The sequence below is a fragment of the Triturus cristatus genome, chromosome 9, assembly GCF_964204655.1.
Source record: "Triturus cristatus chromosome 9, aTriCri1.1, whole genome shotgun sequence".
Lineage (NCBI taxonomy): Eukaryota > Metazoa > Chordata > Amphibia > Caudata > Salamandridae > Triturus > Triturus cristatus.
The window spans coordinates 397,072,548-397,098,045 of NC_140592.1; positions in this window are offsets into that span (position 1 = coordinate 397,072,548).

The following is a 25,498-nucleotide window of genomic DNA, read 5'->3' on the forward strand; positions in this document are numbered from 1 at the left end:
TGGTCTCTCGATTGGCGATGCAACCACCAAAGCTCTTCATTCAGGTTAATAGACCAAAGGCACTTCTTCTAGATTGCTCACTCTTTTGGTGAGTGAGGCATGAATCCAACTCGGGACTCCATCACACTGAACAGCAGTATGTGAAGTAATGATCACCTGAAAGGTTCCTTTCCATCTGGGTTCAAGGTAAGTCTTTCGAATGTGCTTCTTGATCGTGACCCAGTCACCAGGATTTAGGTTGTGGCACTGTTCTTAATGCGGGTCTTGTGTGGCAGCTGAGTTCTTTTGAGTAACTGAATGAACCATGTCAGCCAGTCCCTTGCAGTAATCTAATATAATATCATAAGTGATATTTCAAAGTGCATTAGTAGAAATGGCAGGCAATGTCATAGCTCTGCCCATAAGTATTTCATGGGGGGATAACCCCGTCTGCCTGTCAGGTGTACCCTGTATACTGATCAGCACCAATGGTAAAGCATCTGGCTATTTCAGAGAGGTTGATGCACAGACCTAGGCCAATCTAGGCTTGATGGTACTGTTCATTTGCTCAACAATACCAGATGCTTCTGGTCTGTAGCTGCATGTAATATTTGGTCTATTTTTAAGGCTGCACAGATCATCTTCATCAATTCATTCCTGAAGTGTTTTCCTCTATCTGACTCAAGAGAAATCGGCATGCTGAACCTGGATATTAATTCACGGAATAACAGCTTAACTACAGTAAGAATGTCGCTTCTTTTGGTTGGGTAGGCTCCCACCCATTTTGAGTAGATGCTCACAGTCGCCAGGATATATCCCAGCCCGTTACGTCCAAGCATCTCGATAAAATCCATCTGCATCTTGTTGAATGGGCCACCTGATTTCCCTAGGTGTGTTAGAGTGACGTGTTCATTTCCCTATAATTAGCTGTTGACAAGTTACACACCAATGGCAAATCTCTTCTGCCAACCTTCTGAATCTGTTGGTTGTACCAACTCTGCCTGAAAAGTCTCACCATAGCATCTCTCCCTAAATGTGTGTATCCATGATAGTATCCATAGCGTGCCATTGGAAACAACAAACTATCTGGTAAGAACAGTCTTCCATCTGCTGACATCCAGTTGTAATTTGCATTTTTCTCGCATCCTGCTTTTACCCAACCATTGTGTTCTGCTTTTGACACATTTTACTGCACCCATTTCAATTCATCCCACGTGTCAGTAACTTTCATCAACATTGCAAAAGAACTCTCCTCTTTAGAATCAAATGTGAAATTTCATTTAAAGGAACAGACTAGCAGTGCACATTACCTGGCTACTAAGTCAGCGTATCGGTTGCCCATGGCAATGTATCCGCTTCCTCCTTGATGTGCTAAGCACTTTACTACAGCAAGTTCTCCTGGTAATTGCAGAGCATCCAACAGGTCCTTGACGCAGGTTCTGTTCTTGATAGGGTACCTGAAGATGTAAGAAAGCCCATCTGCAACCACAATTGTCTGAAATCATGGATGACACCAAAATCATACTAGCCATCAGTGAATATGGTGACTCTCATTTGAGCAGTTGAAGTGCAAGCTCTAGTAAGAGCAATAAATTCAGCAGCTTGGGGCAGCAAACAAACCTTTTGGAGCCATTAAGGTTCAACTACATAATTTGTAGTGCACACAGCATATGATGCTCTGAGTATGCCATCATTTCCTCTCAAGCATGAGCCATCTACGAAGAACACATGATCAGGCTCACTCAGGGGTTTGTACTTAATGTCAGGGCAGGGTTTGGTGCACAATTCCGTGACATATAGACAATCATGTTCACTTTCATCACAATTATCCATTATTTACAGGATTCAGCGCTGTACAAGGTTTTAAAATAATATTGTCAGAAGCGAGTATATTTTGCTCGTATCGGGTAAACCTATTATGGGTCATATATTGTGTCTTTGTTCTTGTTAGCAGTAGCTCCATAGAGTGTGGAACCATGACAGTTAATGGGTATCCCATCACTATGCAATTGCTTTTTTCCAGACTAGTACTTACCGCAGCCACCAATTTAAGGCAACTGGGAAGTACTGCCGCGACTGGGTCAAGTGTGATAGAGAAATAGGCTCCTCCATGTGTTTGTGTCAAAACCGGGTAAGCGAACTCATCTTTCTCGCTGCAAAACAGAGTGAATTCTTTAGGATGATCTGGCATTACTAGTACTGGGGTGCGGCACAATTTCTCTCTCAACTCTAGGAACACTCTTGCACATTTGTTGTCCCATGGAATCGGATCAGATACATCTTTGTGTGTCAGCCTCAGTATAGGCTTTGCCACTAAGGAAAAGTTTGGTATCCGCTGTCCACAGTAGTCAACCATTGCCTCAAATATTCTGAGTTCGAGGTGGATTCATCTGCAAAATTGCTTCCACTTTCTCTGGTGACACTTTCCTAGCTCCTTTTACAATAAAGGGTCCCAGATGTTCAACCTCTTTTTGACAATACTGCAGTTTCCCTAGAGACACTTTGTGTCTGTTCTCAGCCAGGTGAATCAAGAGTGCAGTGGTGTTATGTTTACATGCATCTCACTTTTATGATTCACAAGCAGATCGTCTATGTATTGCACAAGGGTTGATGTACAGGGCATCTGCAGGGTTTCTAAATTTCTTTTCAGGATTTGCTTAAAAATGGATGACCTCTCTGTATACCCTTATGGGACACAACACCATGTTAATACCTTCTGCTGGAATGTAAAAGAATATAGAAATTAGGCTTCTTCATGCAAGGGCACTGAGAAGAAAGTCTGGTACAAGTCAATGATTGTAAACCACTCTGCAGTATAGGGGATTTGAAACAATATGGTAGCTGGATTCGGTACCACAGGACAGCAGGAAACTTCTATTTCACATACTTTTCACAAATCCTGAACTATCCTGTATGCTCGGTTAGCGGGTGTGTGTGCACTGACTGAGTAGGGCACCCTGCACACACTCCAAGCATGGCTCCTCGCTGATATGCTGCGAGTGAGAACTACTGGTCACTGGGAAGTTAGGTCAGCCTCTAGGAACAGCCTCTTACCTGTGCTCTCCTCCCCTAGATCACACCACTGCAGGCATTCCTATGCCAAGCTGCACAATACTCACCACAAGGCTTCATCACCATCGCCAGCTCCCTTATCTGCTCTCTACCACTGGTATCTTCACGGACGTACTGGAGAGTGGAGATATCGCGAGAGGGAATGCGGAAGTTGGTGATTACTCAGTCGGGACACGAGAGACATGGGACAGCTCCGGTCTGCGCCTGCATCAGACTTTCACCGATCTTACAGGTAAGACGCATGGGCAATAGAGACTGAGTATGGCATCAGCAGTTTTTAATTTGTGTTCCTGGCAAGTGTGCCGCACGCTCCTGCTAAAGCGCAACTCGCCTGCGTGGTTGTCAAAAGCTCTCTTGTTACCTGGCCCCCATGCAGTTGGATAAAGGCAGGTTTTTGTTTTGAGCACAGCATTAGATTTAGGGTCCGACTGTGACCAAGAGAACAATGTCTCTGGGCTGCAGGCAAGGCAGTATAACTTTATTTGTACCTAGCGTGTTCTGGTTACGATGTACTGCGAGTCCCTGTGGGCGGAAAGCTTCACTACACGACGTAGCAGAGTCTTTTGATGAACTCTGCGCTCAATGCGTAGTGCCGAGTTGGCCAAACTCCGAACCCTCTGCTAGCAGAGCGGTGTCCACGGCCCGCCGTTAGTTTTCAAGTAATTCATCAATAGTTAGCAAAGGGAATATTGCTGTCTCAGACTGCTGTTTGATTGACTTAAAATCTCCATCCTCATAATGTGTCTGGAACACCCACCATCCGGCATACGTTAATGAGTGCAATTTAGTTTACAGAACAAATCCCTTTACAATAGTTTCACATGACTTGAATCACAAACCACAAATCGGTGTTTTTCTTTAAATGAGCCTATTTTTACTTGAACCTTTTCAGAAAATGGATTTGGACTTGTTTATTAGTTACTCCTACAACTTGGATAGTTTTTCCCAAAAGAGGCAAGTCTGGGACTTCTACTGTTATAACTGTGGATCTGGCAGCACTGGTATCAGTAAGAAATGATACGGTGTGGCAATAGACTGCTGCATCTACATATGGGCAAATCTGGTCTACTTCTAAGACTGTACCAAGTACTCAATCTTCTTCCCCTCTCAGGCATCATCATTTTGAATTTTCTGAACCGGAGCCATCAGTTTCAAATAACGGTAATTGTTGTAATGCATTCTGGTTTTGATTCTGAAATTGTGGCATGGCATTCTGAAATGGGTAGGTATTCATCTTTGGCCTTTTATTTGAGATTAAATCTAGGATTCCCCATTTGTGCAGGTGCAACAGGCATCATTGGAGCCTATCCCTGCATCACCATCTGCATTTTCTGTTCGCGCACATTTTAAGTTTGCATAAATTGCTGCATTTGTACATTTTCTCCAGCATTGTCAGGATTAGATCGACAGTACCTCTTCCAATGTCCAACTCTAATTGATGTGACAAACTGTAATCTTTTTAATAGCAGCAATATCTGATCCAGATCCTGTACCTACAGGAATACTTCTACCTCTTCGGTATTACATATTCATTCCTCCTCGACTTCCCTGAAAACCAGACTGTGGCACAGGAACTCCCTGCATGTTTTCTTGATCACCCACAAAATAAGGGTTCTGAAAACCTTTCAGATCCAGCTTTCTTTCTGCTTCATGTCTAACTCATCGCTACAATATTTTACATATCTCAGGATTTCATTGAGTGGCTTATTTTGCCAACAGTTCACGCTTTGTGTTGTGTGTGAACAGATATCGGAAATCAGCCCTAAAACAAACTGAGATACGAAAATCCCCATATCCTTCTCCTCAGGATATTCACGTCCGCTGTACTGCTGACATACCTGCAATAATCTCTCATAATACTCGTGTACAGTCTCCTTTTGCTCCTGTGTGGTTCTTTTAATTTTAAGCCAATCCATATTGTTAGACTTGGAATCCTTGGCCTGTTTCCCTTGACTTTTTGCCTCTACCACCTGTTTTTTTGATGGTATGCTAGATTTCCTTTTTGCTGACTTAGATGCTTTGGGCACTTTGCCACTGCTGATCGCTGTCAAAGTGGAAATGCTCCCTCTCTAACTTGTTATTATGATTGGTTATTCATGGTTATTCATGGTTGGCATGTTTGATTTACTGAAGTCCCTAATCCAGTGCACTGTGTTTCCCAGGGCCTATCCATCAAATGCTACTAGTGGACTTTCAACACTGAGTGACTAAGATGAGTAGCCCCATAAAGGTTTCTCAGGCACGCCACTGCAGTTTCTGCGCGTGCAGTTTTGAACTGCCATGTTAACCTGGCAACTACACCCACTTGCCAGGCCCTAACCTCCTCTTTTCTCGCATGTAAGGCACCCCTCAGGTAGGTCCAAGTACACTCCCTCGGGCAGGGAGCAGTGTATGTAAAAGGTAAGACATCTACTGGTGTGTTTTACATGTCCTCGCAGAGCCGATAACCAACAAGGGTGACTTCGCAAACTCTTCGACATCGCATCGCCTCATAGGAACCAATGCCTCACCGCTGATGCTGCCTAACTTCCCCTTCCCTGGATTCGATGCCTCGCCTCCTCTTGAACTCAACGCCTTGCCTCTGCCATGGCAACGGGCCTTGCCTCGGCACCGATACCTCACCTCCATGACGCTGTGCATTGTCTACTGACTTTGTTTCCAAGGTACTGTTGTTTGGGGGTCTGTGTGACTCCATGCCTGATGCTACGCACCTCTTGCTCGGCACTGTACTTCGAATTTAGGCCTGTCACAACATCGTAATAGCCCCAGGTGGAGATATTTGTTTCTACAAGTGCTATTTTTGAAGTAACTCTTCTAAAAGTGATATTTTGATACACGTATGTTGGATTTTGGTCCTTTTGATATTGTTTAGTTTAGATAAAGATACTTTATTTTTCTAAACTTGTGTGGTGTGCATTTGTGACGTTTTCACTGTCTTGCTCTGTGTTTGTGTACAAATACTTTACACATTGCCATTGGGATAAGCATGTCTGCTCATGTCAAGCTACCAAGGGGGTGAGCAGGAGTTATCTAAAGTGTGTAACTCCCTTACCCTGACTAGAATCAAGGGTCCCCACTTGGACAAAGGTACATACCTCTGCCAACTAGAGACCCGTATTTCTAACATTAGTGATCAGCGTTGAACTTGTATTTGTACTTGACCCACAGTAATTGGTGTACATCCCTAATCTAGTGCAGACCACTATGCAACCACATACTATGTTTTTTGGTTCTATTTTTGATTGACCCTTGAAGTATCTATGCACCATGTTTCTAAGTGGGAAACCAGTAAGTGTTGTTGAAGAATTGGAGTTTGATATCGGAATGTTGCATACATACGAAGTGGATCAACTCAAACAATTTTTCAAAAGCTTTGGCTGTCCCATGAGGAGCTCTGCTAGGAAAGAGGAGCTGCAGAAAGCCTTAAGTTCCAGGTAGGAGGCCAGAGAAGCTGGGGAGAATAAAGATGCAAATGTGGATATGGATGTGCCAGATAAGCAAGGGACCTTTAAAGCTCAGGATCTGCCTGTTGGTCATAAACAGTATCGGAGGATGGTGCTGTAAGGTGAGGAGAACCACCAACCTCCCCCAAGAAAATGTGCCAGAGGCCAACACAACAGATAAATGCAATCCTCAGCACACGTCTGCAAGGTGATAACAATAGAAATGCATAATAGTGTGCACAAATTAGAAACACAGTATAAGTAATCCTTTTTTCTTCCTTTTCTTCTTTTTCTTTCGTTACTTCATAAAATTCTTTGTGAGCCAACACGTGTTTCGTCTCAACATTGGGAATTCGTCCCGCGACTTTCTCAAGGCTGAGTGAACAAATAAAAAATGGCCATTGTGACACCATACAGAAACTGGTGTTCAAAAAACATCTTAAAGTTCTCTTGTGACTTAATGTTGCTCCACTCACAGATAGGAGACACATATACAAACATGCACAGTGTGGATCCCTGAAACCTTATTCCTGAGGGTATACAATTATTCGGTAAGAGAAAGTCTCGTAATCAGGATGTAAAAGAGGACCCTATACTCCCAGCATCTAGGTAATGGCGAAAACATTGTATTGTATTGTATTGGTATTTGTATAGCGCACTATCACCCTACGGGTATCCTGGCGCTCTGACAAAACAGATATCACTAATGCTGAGGGAGTGGGCAGGTCGGGGGCCGTCAAGCTGCTGTAAAGATGTATGTATGAGTGAATACAATCCCATTGATGCAGAAAGAACCTACATATCTGCCTGTGGGGAGAGCATCCTCTGGGCATGGCAGCAGTGTGCCTTCCAGAAATCTGTCTCCATAAGAAAAGGAGGAAAGGCAGAGGGTCAGGATCTATGAGTTGGAGGTTATGAAGCTCCAGATGAAGAAACTGTAAATTGAGAATAAGACAGCTCGTGCCTTGGAAGAAAAGAAATTGCTTTTATCCTTTCTGATTTGAACAGCGAGGAAGCTGGACATTAAGGCCAAGCAACCTGATCCAGTTCAGATGATGGCAGCATACAGCCAGTGCAGTTTGGGGGAAAGGTGTACATTCCTAAAGATCTAGTGCAGAATTTACAGAAGAGGAAGATATCTATGCTTGGTTTGCATCTTATGAGGCAGCACTTCGCATGAATCAGGTCCCAGAGAAATATTGGGGGGCGGGCCTGTGGAAACACTTTGAGGCCACTGGGAGGAACACCTTGACACCTTTGGAGGAAGCGGCTACTCTCACCTATCCCTATATGAAAGAGGCTATATGCCTCAGGTATGGGCTCACACCTGAGCAGTACAGGGACAATTTTAGATCTTTAAAGAAGCTTGAGTCTAACACTTTGGTGGAATGTGTGAATTTCTTTTGCAGAGCACTGGATGGTTGGATAAAGGGCAGCAATGTAACTGACTACAAGGGGCTGCATGATTTAATTGCATGGGAGCACTTTTATAGTCTTTGTGTTCCAGAGCTTCACCAGCATCTGGTGGATAGTAAGGTGATTGACCCCAGGAAGCTTGCTCAGGAGGCAGACCGCTGGACGAGTACCAGGGTACACAAGGGGTATGTGGGAATCCAGCCAAGGGTGGGCAGGGGCCCCAGCAGAGGAGTGGGGGGTAAGGGTAGCCAAAAGTAGTTCTCTAAAGGGCCCAAAAATAGGTCCCAGGGTAATAATTCCCTGCCTCCGAGTGGTAAGATGCCATGGCCCCTTTGAGGTAAGCCAGGCAATGGTGGACCCCGCAGGTCTAATGTATGTGGTCAGGAGGGTCACATGCGTGGAGATCCCAAGTGTCCCAAGGCCACACTGGCACCCACTGGTGCACTGTCACCGAAGTTAGTTAGTGTAGGGCTGGGGGAGGAGTTGGTTCCTAGTAAAGAGGACGAGCCGTCTGTGATGACCCTTATCTTGCTAGGAGATAGAGAGATGGTCCAGGAAACTTGCCTGCTGGATAACACTAAGAAGCACCTGCAGTGGGTGGCCATCAGTGCGAGGAGGGTGGAAGCTCTGAGAGACACTGGAGCCAGTGTGGCATCTATGAGGTGTCAGTGTGTGTCTGAAGAGCTGGTAATCCCCGATGTACTTCACCTTGTAGCTGCTACATAGAATTATGAGTGCCGGTGTAAGGTGGTGCAGGTTCCCTATCAATTAAGGGACTTGGGTCCCTTGAAGGTTCTTGTGAGTCCATCCATGCCTGTCGACTGTCAGCTCGGCAATGACCTGGAGAGTTCCCCTTGGAAGGAGATGAAACGCTGGGCTCATTTGGAGATGTTGGGTCTGCCTGAGTGGGTTTGTGTGACCACTCGGGCAATGGCAGCCAGTAGGGGTAATCAAGAGAACCTGGAGCCTGAAACAATGGCCCAGGTGCCTGCAAGAAGCAGGAGGGGCAAGTAGCACGGGCAACCCACCCCAGAGGTTCCCGTGGTCCAGGAGGAGGCAGACCTTGAGGGGGATACCCCGGACCCTACAGGGAGCAAGTGGCTGAACAGGGAGACCTACCTGAGGCAGCAGGAAGTGGGTTCCACCTGGGAGGAGTTCTGCCAAGCGCAGATGGAGTGCCCTACTCTTGTTGGTTTGCAGCATCAGGCTACAGACCAGGCAGCAGGTGATCAGTCTGGATTACATTGGATTTATAGGGAGAAGGATCTCCTATATAGTGAGCCTAAGGTTGCTGATCCTGGGTTAGCCTGTGTGCTGGTGGTACCCCGGTGCTTCAGGGCCTTCCTACTTGGCCTGGCTCATGATGTGCCTTTGGCAGTATATTTGGGGCGTGACAAGACCTTTCATAGGGCTTCTCACCCACCTCTTTTGGCCTCAAATGTGTATGAAAACTGATACTCATTGATGGTCTTGTCAGACTTGCAAGGCAAGCAGCGAGAGTAGGAGGAAGTGTAAGGCTCCCCTCCAACCTTTCCCTGTGGTGAGCACCCCTTTCGAGCGGGTGGGAATTGATATTGTGGCACCACTGGAACCCAAGCCAGCCTTAGGCAACAAGTATATCTTGGTCTTGGTGGGCCATGCCACCTGGTACCCGGAAGCTGTCTCTCTCAGGACAACCACAGCCCCTGTTGTGAGCTGTGCATTGATGGGGATCTTTTCCCGTGGGGGGTATCTCAGAGAGGCGGTATCTGACTGGGGTGCCAACTTCATATATAGGTATCTGACGTCTTCATGGGAGGAGTGGGGGTAATGTACAGATTCACTACTCCTTACCATCTCCAAGGAAATGGATTGGTTGAGAGATTTAACCGAACCCTGAAAGGCATGATTAAGGGTCTTACAGAAACAATGAGGCATAAGTGGGACGTCTTCTTACCATGCCTGTTGTTTGCTTACAGGGAGGTACCGCAGAAATCCTTAGGGTTCAGTCCCTCAAAGTCCTCCAGGCTTTTTATAATGTCTCTCTGATTTGTTTAACCTCCCCTCCAGGCATTTCAGGACCTCATGGAGGAGGACTTCTGGAAAGAAGGGGGTAAACACTGGACTTTGTTAAGGGATACAATGCTTGGCTCCCAGCAGTGGCTGTGGCAATGATACTGCTTCTCTGCTGTTGGCTGCGTCCTGGAGATGTTGGCCAGATAACAATCAGCAGAAGCCTACTACTATTGATGCCAGGTCCTGGCCTCAGGTGGAGAAAAAAAAGGCCCAGTTAGATTTTCTTCTTTGGGCTATTTCGGTACCGCAAAACCAGGAGAAACCCCGCTGTGTTGTATGATTTTATTGGCAGGCTAAAGCCACAAACAAAATGCTGTGGCTGCCATTCCCTCAATCCTGATATTTTTAAAAATATATAAATAAAATCCCACAAGGAGACAAGGAGGTCTCAACCTGACCCTCAGGGCCCAGTGAAGGTTCCAAAAGGGACCACCTGTTCAATTAAACTCCCTAAAAAAAAAATCAAATATTTCTGGGGTGGGGACCACAGTACTAAACAACTGGCACAACCGGACCTAGCACAGCCCCTTATGGTACATTGGTACTGGCACCAGTAATGTGGTATCAGAAACAACACAGTGTAATGTATGTATCTTCCCAGTTGCCCGTCCCTACAGTCAAAAATGGGCTCTGATACAGCTCGGTTAGTGATACGCTGGGTTTATTGTCACAATGCTTGGCCTTTACTGGTTAACACCGAGTACAGAACAGCAGAGTTCATGCTTGGATACTGTGCAGCATATTGTTTATGGCCTCCATGAAACTGAATTATTCGAGGCAGAGGAAGAAAAGATGGGTAGTACTATATTCTTGGCATGAATCACATTTGAAATCTTTGCCATTGAAGAGACTGAATGGATTGGGCATTATATTTGCAGTGCAATATGGATATTGTAGCCTGTAAAACAACTGGAAAATGTGGAAGCTAAGTCCAGTGGGAATGACTTTTGAAGAACTAACTTGTAGTATATTATGTCGATCCATTGTGATCAAAGTACTGGATGTTCTACTACCCACTGTTTACCACCTTATTTGTTTTGCTATTTGCGCTAAAACAGCTTGTGAACCATCTATTAATCTCGACTTACAGTCTCTTCTTATGTTGATGCCTTTTAATTTTAAAAAGGAAGTCAATCTCAATGCTCTGGATTTTGCATACGACCCGTCATGCATGGAGTCTCTGTCGAAATAAAGTTGGCCATTTTAACCAGATGGATGGCTTGTTTCATGTTGCTGGATGCAGGAGCATGTGTCTTTTCACATATATATATGTTGAGAAAAATCCTTCGCTCTTCCTCTTCCACCACAGCGAGAATTCACGGCACCACAACAAAGGTAAATTTAAAGGTGTTTATTGGCACACCAATAGTGCAAAACAAGGTTTAAAAGGAGGGTCTACGCGTTTTGGCTTCCCAGCCTTCTACTGGACCAGAGAGTCCCATTGTCTAGAGAGTCTCTTAAAATGCACAAGTGCAAGATCCCTCTTCACTTTTTATTGCTATTCAGCAGCTCGACTGTTCATCTCCAAATGCAAGTGATGGGAAATTTAATCACCCAGTGTTACCATATTACTAGTGAAGTACAGTGAATCTGATCATATACAAAAATATATTCTTATTCAGTGTTTTTGCCATTTTTTGCCATTTTTTCTTTTCTTTCTCTTTCACACATCACTGTAAAGTACATTAGATGCCTTCAAATGTCAGAGAGTGCAGGTGCGAGCATTACGTGCAAACAAATCAGAATTCAAAAACCATTATCAATCATAATCAATGCAATATATGCGATTAATAAAAGTGGCCCATTATCTTTCACAATTAAAATCAACAACAATTTATAAAAATTATTAATTTGGGATATATAGATGAATGTAAAGTGCCTGAAGATATTGTTATAAAGTGACTGGTGCATAACTACATAGTGGGTTACAATCTATCTTAAGTAAAGTACATGTTGGATTTAAACCCAATACGTAGGTACATTTATCTTTCAAACAAGATCTCTAAAACAAGCGGAAAAAGTGTATGAATAAACTGTCTGTATGTCCATTAGGTATAGATGACATTATCTTTTGTCTTAGCATCCCCTATAAGGACCCATGGTCAAAGCACTATAACTCACTAATGATGAGTAGTATAGATCTTATGTATGTAGGTAAATACATAGGAGGTTGTTCTATAAGTAAAGTGACCAGGCAGGGAAATAATTCCAGTAAAGTACTAATCTTAATCAATGATCATATTTACATTTTAGGCATTTTCCTATAAAAACAGAGACTCTAATAAGCACTTCATTTAATTTCTAGTTGGTCCTCATCACTATATTCCTCTAAATGTTCAGTTAATTCTAATATGCAGTCATTGATTCCATGTCATTCCAAAAAATTTTACTTATTGTTGTTCAATTCATAAACAGGACACTACAGTATGAGGACTGGATATCTGGATTTCCCTGCATTAATTGCATTGACGAACATATGTTTACTAGTTTTCAATAGATTCTTCCTGCAAACAAAATCAGAATATTAAAATACAGATACAGACATACAGCCATATTCCGATTCTGATTAGTCCCTTTGACATATCTTATATGGCAAAAATGTTGAGCTTTGGACTGTCTGAAGTTCTACTTAGCAGTGGGAGTTGATATGTCCATGGCTATTACTCAGTTCTTATCAGGTCATAGATAATTTCCTATAGATGTATATGTAGTTCTGCATCCAGATTATGCCCGTGCGGATTTTCAGTGCCTATAGCTAAGATGAGTCGTGATTCTGCTCGTCTTAGGTTCAATGTCATGTCTCCACCTCGTTCTTTTTGCTTCACAATTTTTATGGCAAAGTATTTCAATTGTTGGCTATCATTGGAGTGGAAGTCATGGACAAATGTTTGGCCATCGGATATGTGAAATCCTTATTTTTGATGGCCCGCAGGTGTTGCAGAATCCTCAATTTCCATTTATTAATCGTGCTTCCAACATATAATTTCTTACAGGGACATTGTAGTCTGTATACCACGTGTTTGGACTCACATGATCCAGAATATGCTCAATTTTACCATTTTTAAATAGGAATGTTTTAGTATTTTGGCAATTAACACAAGCTTTACATTTCAAGCATCTCCAGAAACCATGAGTGTTTAGCCAGGTAGATAAGGTTGGTTGTTTTATTGTTAGATGACTATGTGTTAAGATGTCACCCAGAGAAGCTGTTTTCCTGTATGTTGTACTTGGATACGAGGAAAGAGTTTTTCTGTAAGGTTTCATTTAACAAAAGTATCTTCCAATTCCTATGTATAATTTCTCTCAATTCTTTACTTTGGTTGTTAAAGTCAATGATCAACCGAGTTGTAGTGTCTTTGCTTTGATTCTGCTCTGGCCCATCTTGACATGCTGTGAGAAGATCTTTCCTAATTTTAGATTTCTCTTTGTGTCTTGTGGTCTCAATGACTTTCAGTGGATATCCCCTTTCCCCCAGGAAACGACCACTCATTTCATCCAATTGAGCTTCCATGTCAGTGACTTCAGAGCAGTTCCTCTTGGCCCTAAGCATCTCTCCATAGGGTATACTCCATTTAAAATTTTGTGGATGCCCACTGTTAGAGTGGAGAATGCTGTTGTACGAGGTTGGTTTCCTATGCATCTTGGCGCAGAGTTTTAGACTTTTGATAAAGGCTTCTACATCCAGGAAGATAACAGTAGATTCACCACTGACAGTAGATGTGAAAGAAAGATTGTATTTATTTTTGTTCAAGGTTTGGATGAAATTTTCAAGATCAATACGATTTCCCTCCAATATCACAAAGAGATCGTCTATAAATCTGCTCCACGTTTTAATATTGAGACTGGCTGGCGTCTTCAGAATTTCAGTCTCCCATCACAAGATTAGCATAGGTGGGGGCAAAAGATGTCCCTATTGCTGTACCCTGCCTTTGATGGAAGAAGTCACCCATAAAGAGAAATGTGGTTGAGACAGTATGTTAGCATGTCCAACAGCATCTCCGAATGTTCTAGGTAACTTACAGATCTTGTGTCCAGAAAGTGTTTAACAGCAGCAATTCCAACTGTATGGATGATCGATGTGTAGAGGGATGTGACATCTATTGTTTCCATAATGAAACCTTCTTTCCATTCAGTTTCATGAATTTCATTAAGGAAATCCATAGTGTCTCTCAAATAAGAGGGTAAAGATGTAACATAATTCATTAGAAATATATTAATGAAACGTGATGTGTTTTCGAAGAGTGAACCCTTGGAGCTAACAATTGGTCTTCCCGGTGGATTGATGATTGATCTATGAAATTTCGGTAAAAAGTAAATTGTTGGGACAATTGGATGATCGATTTTGAGGTACATGTATTCTTCTGATTCAATTAGGCCCTGATCTTTCCAACCCAACAGCATGAGGTGGTATTCTCTGGTCCAGGTTTCCATTGGATTATCTTTTAATTTCTGATAGTGATCCACATTCCCCAGCTGTCTGTTGGCCTCATTAATGTAGTGGTCAAGATTCTGTACCACTATATTTCCGCCTTTGTTGGAGGCTTTGATTATAATCTGAGGGTCATCTCTTAATTCTAATATATCTATATATCTATATATATATATTCACTGAAAAAACCAAAGGTTTCAGGGGCGTTATAGTTAGGAATTGGCATTTAAAAAACCTTAGCAATTCACTGAAAAAAACATTCAGGGGCGTTATAGTTAGCTGGACATTTCCCTCGTACAAAACCCTAGAAATTCCCATGTTATAGTTAGTTCAGCTAACTATAACTCGCGCCCCTGCAATGCACTGCTGATGACGTCACATATTACATCACTCATGACATGGTCAGTGACATCACTGATGACATCACTGATGACATCTCAAATGACATCACTGATGACATCACTGATGACATCATCCAGTGAGTATGTGTTTCTCTACAGTTTTAATATGTTTAATATATAGGGAAAGGTCTGTTGAAGAATGAGTGCGTGTACAAGTGTGTGAATGGATGATTTTCTAGGTTCGTAACTGACTCTATAAGTGAGTCATGAAATGTATCTTACTGCAGACTAGTGACTAAACTGTGTGAATGTCTGTATGTGTCTGTGTGTAGGTGTATAAGTGGCTGCATGTATTTGTGAATGGCTATATGAGTGTCTATATGGGTTATTGATTGATTGTCTGAGTATCTGTATGGGTGCCTGAGTGTTTGTGTGGGTAGGGTGTGTGTGACTCTATGCATAGATGTGTGAGTGGGTGATTCTATGGGTGCATGGTTTTAAGAGTGCATCTGTTATGGACTGTATGGTTGGGTGAGTGTATGTATGGGTGTGTTAGGGATTGAATGTATATCTCAGTGGTACATGTGTGACTAACTAAATATGTGAAAGGCAGTATATATGTGTGTAAGAGTATATAAGTGGGTATATGTGAGAGTGTGTGATTGTGAGAGTGGCTGTATGGATGAGTGTGTGCTTGTATCAATGATTGTATAAGTGTGTAAGAATGTGGTACTATTTTTATGATGAGGTGAACTTGAGTGTGTTTAACTGTATAGGTGAGTAAATTGGACTGTGTTTAATTTCTTACACGACTGACTAGGTGTGTCAGTACCTCAATGGATGATTGGCGGTGTGTGACTGTCTATATAGGTGTATAAATGCATATGATAGTCTTGTACGGAGTGACTGTAAGTATGAGTGACAGTACAGGTGAGTGAGTGGAGGTGTATGTAGACCTAAGAGTTAATGAGTGGGTATGTAGTTATTGGTATTGGAGTATCTATGGTTTTCAAAATGACCGTCTGAAATTTTGAGTCGGTGTATCTAAGGTTATATTAGGATGTGAGAAGATGCACTAATTTATCACATGGATGATGTCATCAGTGATGTCATCAGTGCTGTCATTTAAGATGTCATGAGTGATGTCATCAGTGATGTCACTGACCATGTCATGAGTGATGTAATATGTGACATCATCAGCAGTGCATTGCGGGGGCGCGAGTTATAGTTAGCTGAACTAACTATAACAGGGGAATTTCTAGGGTTTTGTACGAGGGAAATGTCCAGCTAACTATAATGCCCCTGAAACCTATAGTTTTTTCAGTGAATATATATATATATTCACTGAAAAAACCATAGGTTATCCACTTATAACGTCCATGCTGAGCTCGGAATGTTATATATTGAGGACCTCATTAGAATTCAGCCTGTCCTCCTGTGGTATAGGGTTTGGACTACAAATGAGTGCCACTTGAATCGCCTCATATTGAGGGATGCCCTAAACTTGGAGAATGTGCACCGATTGAAATGGCTGAGGTACATTAAAAGCTTCTGTGGCCATATAAACCATTCGGAATTTTATGATGATCCTGAGTCTATGGCGACGATCTCTAGGAAGGAACTGAAAAGGTTATGTATTATGTACCTAGAAGAGTTAAGAGAACGTGCGGAACTGACAAAAAAAACAGTGATGTCCCATCAACTGACTTTAATTTCGCAGGATATTTAACCATATTTAACCCTGCGGTTGATGGAACATGAAAAGTTCCTGTTGACACGTTTTAGACTTGGGTTTCTTTTCAGGTCTGTGAGTTTTCCTCTTAAAAATGATTGGTCAGCTGGAATTATTAAATGCCCCTGTGATAATATATCCTCCCAATCGGATATCCATATTTTATTTTTCTGTAAATATTACGCTATCCCTAGGGAAAGGTGGATTATGCCAATTATAAAATATATGAATCTTAGACAATGCCGACCTGCCTTTCTGATTATACGAAAACTTGAGGATATATTTACGGTAGCCTCGGTCTCTGTATTTCTTAGAAATGTTTTTCATTTAAGAAAATCGATATTATTTTATGTTTAAAACGTTTTTATTGAAACAAAACAAACCATGGGGGAGGGGGATAGGAGGTTAGGGTACATATAATACAATCAAAGAAAAAGGGGGCAACTCAAGAGGGTTGGCGATGGATAGCTCGATGGGCCAGGGAAAAAGCACAATAAATGAAAGGCTAAAAATGCAATCCGTGGAATCCCTGCGTGCATATCCAACACCCCAAATCTGAGCAATGAAAGCCAGCATCAACTCAACGAGGCACAATCCACCCCCCCCATCCCCCAGCCCCCCATTAAAGAAAGTAAGAAAGAAAAAACAATATCCCACCCCCCCGTCCTATGGTCCCGCTCCAGATTAGTCCTCACCAAAAGGCCCCGCACCCCCCCCCCCCCCCGGAGGGCCCCATCTCACATGTGATCTAGTCTGCCGGGATCACCGGCGGCGTCAACCTGAGAAGCCTAAGATACCTCGGGCAGGTGAGCTCCCGTAATTCGGTGGACAGCAGCTCTAGAAAGGGTTGCCACAGCTCTTCAAATTGGTCTATCTCCCCCGCCACCGTAAGCGACAGCTTCTCCATTCCCAGCACATGCCAAAGCCTATGCAACCAGCCCGTGATGGAGGGGACAGTGGTGGTGCGCCAGTGGATAAGGATGTTCTGGACCGCAGACCCCAGCGCAATCGCGATCTGCCTGCCCCTGCGGGACTTCAGTGGGTACATTAGGTCATTGGGGAGGCCCAGCAGGACATACGCCGGGAAGCGCGCCAGCTCTATCCCAAAGTGCTTATCCACCTCGTCCAAAACTTCCTTCCAGTAAGCGGTCAGCACGGGGCAACCCCAAAGAATGTGTGAGAGGGTACCCTCCTGCCCGCAGCCCCGCCAGCACCCCTTGTCAGTGTGTTTATGCATTTCATACAGTCTCTCCGGGGTGTAGTACCAATAAGTGGACACCTTGGTAAAGGTCTCCGTAAGGCCCGTGTGGTACGCAGAGTGCCGCGCCCGATACGCAATTTTGTCCCATTCCTTGTGGCTGAGTGTCCTACCCAATTCCCTGTGCCAGCGCTCCCTCCCCGGGTTGTAATAGTGAAACGGCGGGGGTTGTAGGTACTTATACAGATCGGTAATTAGCTTAGCGTCGGAGGTCCGGGTGGCCAGCCACCTCTCATACGGTGTAATTTGACGAGCGGCGGTGTCACGCACTTGGGGCTGGAGGGCCCAATGCCGAACCTGCATGTAGTGCAGTCTGTCCAGCTCCGTCAGGCCGAACTCCTGGCGGAGTTGCTGAAAAGGAATCACTCCCTCCGGGCCATAGACCTGGAAGAGCGCCCTGCAGCCCGCCTGCACCCAATGGGAGAAAACTCCCGGCTCCATCCCTGGGGAAAAGTCCGGGTTGCCCACTATGGGTGTGAACGGCGAAGGGAAGGTGGTGAGGCCCCGAGACTCACAGACTGCATCCCACACCCGCAGGGGGACCCGCGTAACAAAAGAAGCGTAAAGGTTAGGGGGGCGATGCGCGCGGCGCAAGAATGGAACCTCTTGTAAGGTGCGGCCCGCCACTGCCTGGTCTTGAAAGAGCCAGTGTTTGTCGGACTCCCACCTGCTCCACTCCACCAGATAACGCAGCTGTGCCGCCTGAAAGTACTTACGGAGGTCCGGAATACCGAGACCCCCCGCCTCCGGAGCAAGCGTGGAGAGGACCCTCTTCATTCGTGGCTTGCGGCCCTGCCACACAAAGCGGGAGATGTCAGCCTGCATTTGTCGTATCCAGCCCACCGGGGGCTGGAGAGGGAGGGCCCAGAAAAGATACAGTATCTGGGGCAACACCGTCATCTTAACCGCCGCGATTCGCCCCAACCAGGACAGTAGGCCCTTGCTCCAGCGGCCAAGCTCCTCCTTGATCTTCCTGCTGAGGGAGGCATAATTGGCCGTTACCATCTCCGGCAATGTGGGCGCCAGCAGAATCCCCAGGTATGGCACCGTGGACGAGGACCACTGCATGGGGAAGAGTTGCTGAAGGTCCCTCCTGGTGTCCGCAGCCAGGGACACGTCTAACGCCACTGACTTGCTCATATTCATTTTGAAGCCGGCCGCACAGGCAAAGGCGTCCAGTTCCCGGAGGCAAGCAGGCAGCGACCTCCTAGGGTCGTCCAAGGTCAACAGGACATCGTCCGCGTAAAGACTGACAGTGTGGAAATACTGGCCCATCCGGACCCCAATAGCGTCCGGGTTATCGCGAAGCCTCTGAGCAAACGGCTCCATGTAGAGGGCAAACAAGAGCGGCGAGAGGGGGCAACCCTGCCTCGTGCCGCGTTCGATGGCAAATCCGCCGGAGCTACACCCGTTGACCCGTACCGACGCCGAAGGATGCTTATAACAGTTGAATACCATGGTGCGGAACCTATCCCCGATTCCCAATTTCTTGAGAACCAGCTCGAGATATGGCCAGTGAACTCTGTCAAAGGCCTTCTCCGCATCAACGGACAGCAACATCCGCTCCCCCGGGATCCGCGAGGCCTTCTCCAGAACATGCGTCACCCGCTTGGTATTGTCAACCGTCTGTCTGCCGGGCACAAAGCAAGCCTGGTCCGCCTCCACCAATCCGGGGAGGTGCGGACCCAGCCGGGACGCTAGAATCCCTGTATACAACTTGAGGTCGACATTTAAAAGCGAGATGGGTCGATACGAACCGCAGAGGGCCCGGTCCTTCCCAGGTTTCGGGATTACCGCGACCGTCGCCCTCAGGAGATCCGGTGGGATGGCTCCCGGTTCGGAAAAGGAATTAAATAGCCGAGTAAGAACAGGGGCCACCGCCGTGCAAAAAGTCTTGTAAAACAACGACGTGTACCCGTCCGGGCCCGGGGCCTTACCATGCTTCAGCCGCGCGATAGCGGAAATCACTTCCTCAACATGGATATCTCGCTCCAGGTGGTCCGCCTGAACCGGATCCAGCACCGGAAGGGTCACCGACTCCAAGTAGCCTGTGGCATCCCGTGGCGAGGAGGGCTCCTCAGCATACAACGCCTCGTAGAAGCCGCGGAAAGATTCCGCTACCTCTGCGTCCCCGGAGACGGCCACCCCGTCCGTGCCCACCAGTTCCTTCACGACGCCACGCTGCTGCGTGACCCGGAGCCGGTGTGCCAAGAGCTTGCCACATTTGTCCCCCCCAGTGTAGAAGGCATGTTTCAAGCGCAGGGCGGCATACTCCGCCCTATCACGATCCAGTGCCGACAGGAGCTTCCTCGCAGCCTTCAACTGCCTCCACACCCTGGGCGCCCCCGTGCGGCGGTGGACCTGCTCAAGCTCCCGGACCTGAACGGTCAGCTCGTCCCTCTTCCGTTGCCGCTCCCTATTTTCGGCTGCGGAGATAGAGATAAATTCCCCCCGGAGGACTGCCTTCAATGCCGCCCACTGTGTCGCCTGCGAAGTGTCGGTGTTGCTATTGTGAGTTAGGTAGTCCTTTATGACCTCTCCAATGCGCTGCACTACAGACTTTTTGTGTAAAAGGGTATCCCGGAGGCGCCACACCCCCCGAGAGGGGGAGGCCGCCGGCCACTGGAAAACGCCGGTGACTGGTGAATGGTCAGACAGGGTCAGGACCCCGATGTCCGCCGCCGTGGCAGCGGCACGCATCGGTCCGCTCACCAGAAGGTAGTCCAGCCGTGAGTAGGTGCGGTGTGCATGTGAAAAGAAGAGTAGTCCCTATCCGTGGGGTGCATGGAGCGCCAAAGGTCGTGTAAATCCATTTCCGCAATCCGGGCCTTCACAGCCTGGGACAGTTCCCCCGTCTGCGGGAAGCGCTGCGCCAATCTGTCCATCACAGAATCGAAGACAATATTAAAGTCTCCCCCCAAAATGACGTGGCGGTCGGGAGAAGCAGTGACATCCACCAACACGGAGTCTAGGAAACGTTCTTGGTGGTCGTTTGGGCTATAAACGGAGCCGACCGTAAACGCTATGCCTCCTAAGCGCATGCGATACGCCAGAAGCCTCCCCTTCTGTTCAGCACACTTATACAAAACCTCCCCCCTAAAGGAGCTCGCTAGAAGAATGGCTACCCCCGCCGTCTTGTTCGCTGCCGAGGAGAAGAACTGGGTAGGGAACTTAGCAGAGCGCAGCCTATGGCAATCCCGGGACAATAAGTGGGTCTCTTGCAAAAGGCAAATGTCCGCCTGCGTCCCCTCCAGCAAAGATGAGATCGCTCTGCGCTTCACGGGGTTATTCAGACCCTGAACATTAAGGGTCACCACCTTTAGGGCCGACATTCCTCTCGGGGATCGGGAACGCCGTGCAATGGGCAGTGGATCAGCGGGTAGGGCACGCGGGGCAGCCGCGCGGGACAAGCCAAAACAGACCAAGCGTGGGCATGGACAACCTCGGACGGGACCTCCCCAACCCCAGAACAACCCCTACACCCACCCAAAACACAACCCTGGCAACTAGCCAAACGCAAACTCGAACACCCCATTGTCCCAGTCAAGCCCCAAAACGGGCAAGTCCGTAGAAAAGAACGAAGTGGACGTCCAGCCACTGACCTCCATCTGCTCCCCCCCGACCCCCCCGCCCCGTACCCAGCAGTTAAAGAAGCTAAAGGCATCTCCCCCCGGAGTGAGTGTTAGGCCGTCAAGGCCACGCCGGTGGAGCCGGCCGAGTCCCTGGCCGCCGCCCTCAAAGCATCGGCCATGTCCGTCCTGATGGTAGGGGAATCAGGACGCCCTGCGCTGGCCGCTGATCGTCGCCTGGTCGACCTCCGCCGGCTCCGTCTCTCCGAGGGCCTCCACGACGGTGTAGCTCCTTCCTCCTCCGCCGCCGTAAGCCCCAGGACTCCACAAATGTCCTGCAAGGAGCGTAGCTGGTGTAGCACCCCATTCCACCGGAAGATCAGGCGGAAGGGATGTCCCCAAGAGTACGGCGTCTCGTGTTCGTGCAAAAAGTCAGTGGCAATCCTGAAGGACCTGCGTTTCTGCAGCGTGATGGCGGAGAGGTCCTGGTAAAGCGCCACCGGCCGCTCCCGGAAAGTCAGGGGCTGTTTCCTGCGGGCCTCAGTCATGATGCGTTCCTTCAGCGGGAAGTCGGGCAGGAAGGCCAAAATGTCCGGTGGAGGTGCCGATGACTGGCGCTGCCGGCCAACCCTATGTGCCCTATCAATGCTAATGGGGAAGTCCGCAGCTTCCCCCAGTATCTCTCGGAACAGGTCCCGCAGGTAGCCCCCCAGATCGGACCCCTCGTCTGCAGTCGGCACACCACGCACTCGAATGTTGTTCCTCCGTGATCTGTTCTCAAGGTCCTCAGAGTGGGCCTGGAGCTCAACACACTGCTCCCGGAGGCGGAGAACGTCCTGTTGAAGATGGACTATCTCCTCCTCCCGGCGCTGGGCCTCCGTCTCCACCGTTTCCACGCGCTCACCAAGGCCCTCCACTTCCCTGCGCACTTCCCGGACCTCGCTGGCCACCTCCCGCTTCAGTGTCTGGAAGTCCTCCCTGAGGGATCTGAACAGTTCCTCCATAAAGGTCCTCGTGACGGGTGGCTCCCCCCCAGTCACATCCGCCGAGGCCCGGGAGGACCCCGGCAAAGGCTGTGTTCTGTCCCGCAGTTGCTGGGCCCTGCCAAGCATGTCCGGCAGGGTGCGGTCCCCCTTCTTCGAGCCGCCTCTTCCAGACATCGCAAGCACTGCGGTCGGGCACAGGTCCAGCCGCCCTAGGGATGCCCAGCTGCTGGCAAGCGCTCGACGTGGGTGTCCCCCCACAAGCAGAATCGCTGCGTCACAGGTGACAAAATGGCGGTCCAGTCCGGTCACCGCCAGCCGCGGGTGCCCATCCGAGACAGCAATGGAAACTACAGTGGGGGGCTCCTCTTCAGCACATCCCCCAGAAAGTCAGCCCGGCAGCAGCGGCGATCACATACATCCACCAGCAAGGGCTCCAGTGAAGGCCAACACCACTGATCTCTCGGGGACAAGATGGCGGCAGGGCGGGGCAAGGCAGAACAACCAGGCCCGGCGACACCGCCGGGGCCCCCAAAACGCACAGCAATCAAAGAGGCTCCGCCACCGGTTCCAGTCTGTCACACGCAAGGGCCCAGACGGGCTGCCCCCATCAGAAAGTCCGCCGTACTTCGGTCAAGGGACAGGGGCCCCGCAGTGCGAAGTGTCGCCGACACCAGACTGAGTGCCAAAGCGCCCGTCCTAAGTCTCCCGCACCGTTGGGTCCCCTCCCGCGGCTCCTTCACCCTCCGTCGAGCGACGGGCCAGATTCCCTCCAGATCGCAACTTTCAGCACCAGGCCCAGCCGAGGCGCGTGGACAGCACTCCGATGCACTCCGCCTCCCAGGCCTCCGTCGCTCTTCGAACTCGATCGGACCTTTTGGGGGACTTCCCCCGAGGCGATCCGAACCAAAGCGGCAACAATGTGCGCACCAGGTGCTCCGCCACGCTCCTCTCACACGCTGAGCCTCAGCGGGGGGAGAAAGGATAAGAAAAGGGCTCAAGCTCGGCCGGGCCGGAGGAGCTACGGGAGGAAGCGTCCGCTCACCCCGCCATCTTGGCCACGCCCCTCTCGATATTATTTTAAATGTTTTTAGAGCCTATGCGTTTTTAACACTTATTTTTATTTCGTTATTATTTACTTGAAACTATCCGAAATGTGAAAAATGAAATGTGAATTGTGATATAACATGTCTTTTATGTACTTTTATGGTTATCATTGTTTTATAACCGAATAAAGTCTTAATGAATGAATTAATGAATGTGTGTATCAAAGGTTATATTAGGGTGAGAGGAGGTCTGCCACTCTATCACAAGGATGATGTCATCAGTGTTGTCATTTGAGATGTCATCAGTGATGTCATGAGTGATGTCGCTGACCATGTCATGAGTGATGTAATATGTGACGTCATCAGCAGTGCATTGCGGGCGCGCGAGTTATAGTTAGCTGAACTAACTATAACGGGGGAATTTCAATGGTTTTGTACAAGTGAAAAGTCCAGCTAACTATAACACCCCTGAAACCTATGGTTTTTTCAGTGAATTTCTGAGGTTTTTTAAATGCTAATTCCTAACTATAACGTGCCTGAAACCTGTGGTTTTTTCTGTGAATTTCAAAGGTTTTTTAAATGCTAATTTCTAACTATGCCTACAGAGATAGGACATGTGAAGAAAGAAGAAAAAATGCACAGAAAGAAAAAAAAGAAGTGCAGAAAGAAGCAACAGAAGTCCTCAAAGACGAAGAAAAGTGCAGGAAGAAGGATAACGTGCAGAAAGAACAAAAAGAAGAGCAGAAAGAAGCCTTGTTGCAAAATCATCCTGTACCCTCAACTTTTTCAGACGGATACTGGTGGTAACTGAGTCTGACTAACCAGTCCTAGAGCCAGTGCTATGTTAAAAGACACTTAGAATACAGTGAAAACACCTACATACACTAGGGAACATTATGCGTTGGGGTCCCCCTGTGATTAGCATGACCTCCTCTGTAAGCCCCTAGTATATAATAGGGCAGGGGGATTAAAACTACCTCTTAAAACAGGCCACAGGGCGTTTTTGCACACGTTAACTCAGGCCCCGTCCCCTCCCTTCACCACTGTGTAAACACACCCTGTGTCCGTTTTTAGTTGGGAGATTAAGTTCATTTGAATACTGAGGGTCCCTAGGGTCCAACTAGCCCACTAGGTACCTCCAGTAAGTGCCACAGAGCTGCGTTGCAGAGAGGTGTAAAAAGTGGCACGGCCTGGACCACCTCTCTGCAATGCAGCTCAGTGGCGCTTACTGGAAGCACTTGGTGGGCTAGTTAGCCCCCAGGGGCCCTCAGTATTGAAGGAAAATGATATCCGCAATTTAAAACGTGCCATAGTGCGTGTTTGCACACGTCACCTCAGGCCCCGTCCCCTCCCTTCACCACTGTGTAAACGCGCCCTGTGGCTGTTCTAAGTTGAGAGATTAAGTCCCCTTGAATCCTAAGGGTCCCTAGGGTCAAACTAGACCACTAGGTACCTCCAGTAAGCGCCACAGAGCTGCGTTGCAGAGAGGTGTAAAAAGGGGCTTGGCCTCAGAACACCTGTCTGCAGCGCAGCTCCCTGGTGCATACTGGAGATGCCTGTTGGGCTAGTTGGCCCTCAGGGACCCTCAGTATTGAAGAGGAATTAATTCCCCAACTTACAACTCGCCAGGGGGTGCGTTTGCAGAGTGCTGCAAGGAGGGTGCGTGGCCTCCGGCACGATGCCAGTCTTTTATTTATTTTAATTTTTTAAGAAGGGGGGCTGTGTGGTTCCCCTTCTTATTCTAATTTATTGGCCCTGATGACCCCATCCCCCAGGGCCTGTCTCCTAATTATATTTTTTTGACCCCAATCCCCAGGGCCGGCCACTGTTTTTTATTATTTTTAAAAAATATATATTTATAGACACACCTAGGACATGCTGGACAAACCGTACGTACCTATCACCATGACGATTTGCGTGATATTCATTAAAAGGCGACTATGCATACAATGAATCCACGTGGAATGTATTTACACCACTAGTGAAGCTCTGACATGTCTGATGCCCTACCGTGCCTAATCCCGGTAGACACCCTTGTCGTTTATTTATACAAACATGGGTAGCTATTGACAGGCACATTTAATACACATGCACACCAAGCCATTCAAAGGGGATTCGAAAAAAATTCGACCAAAACTATGCAAGAAACCCCCCTCACGGTTAATAAAACACACA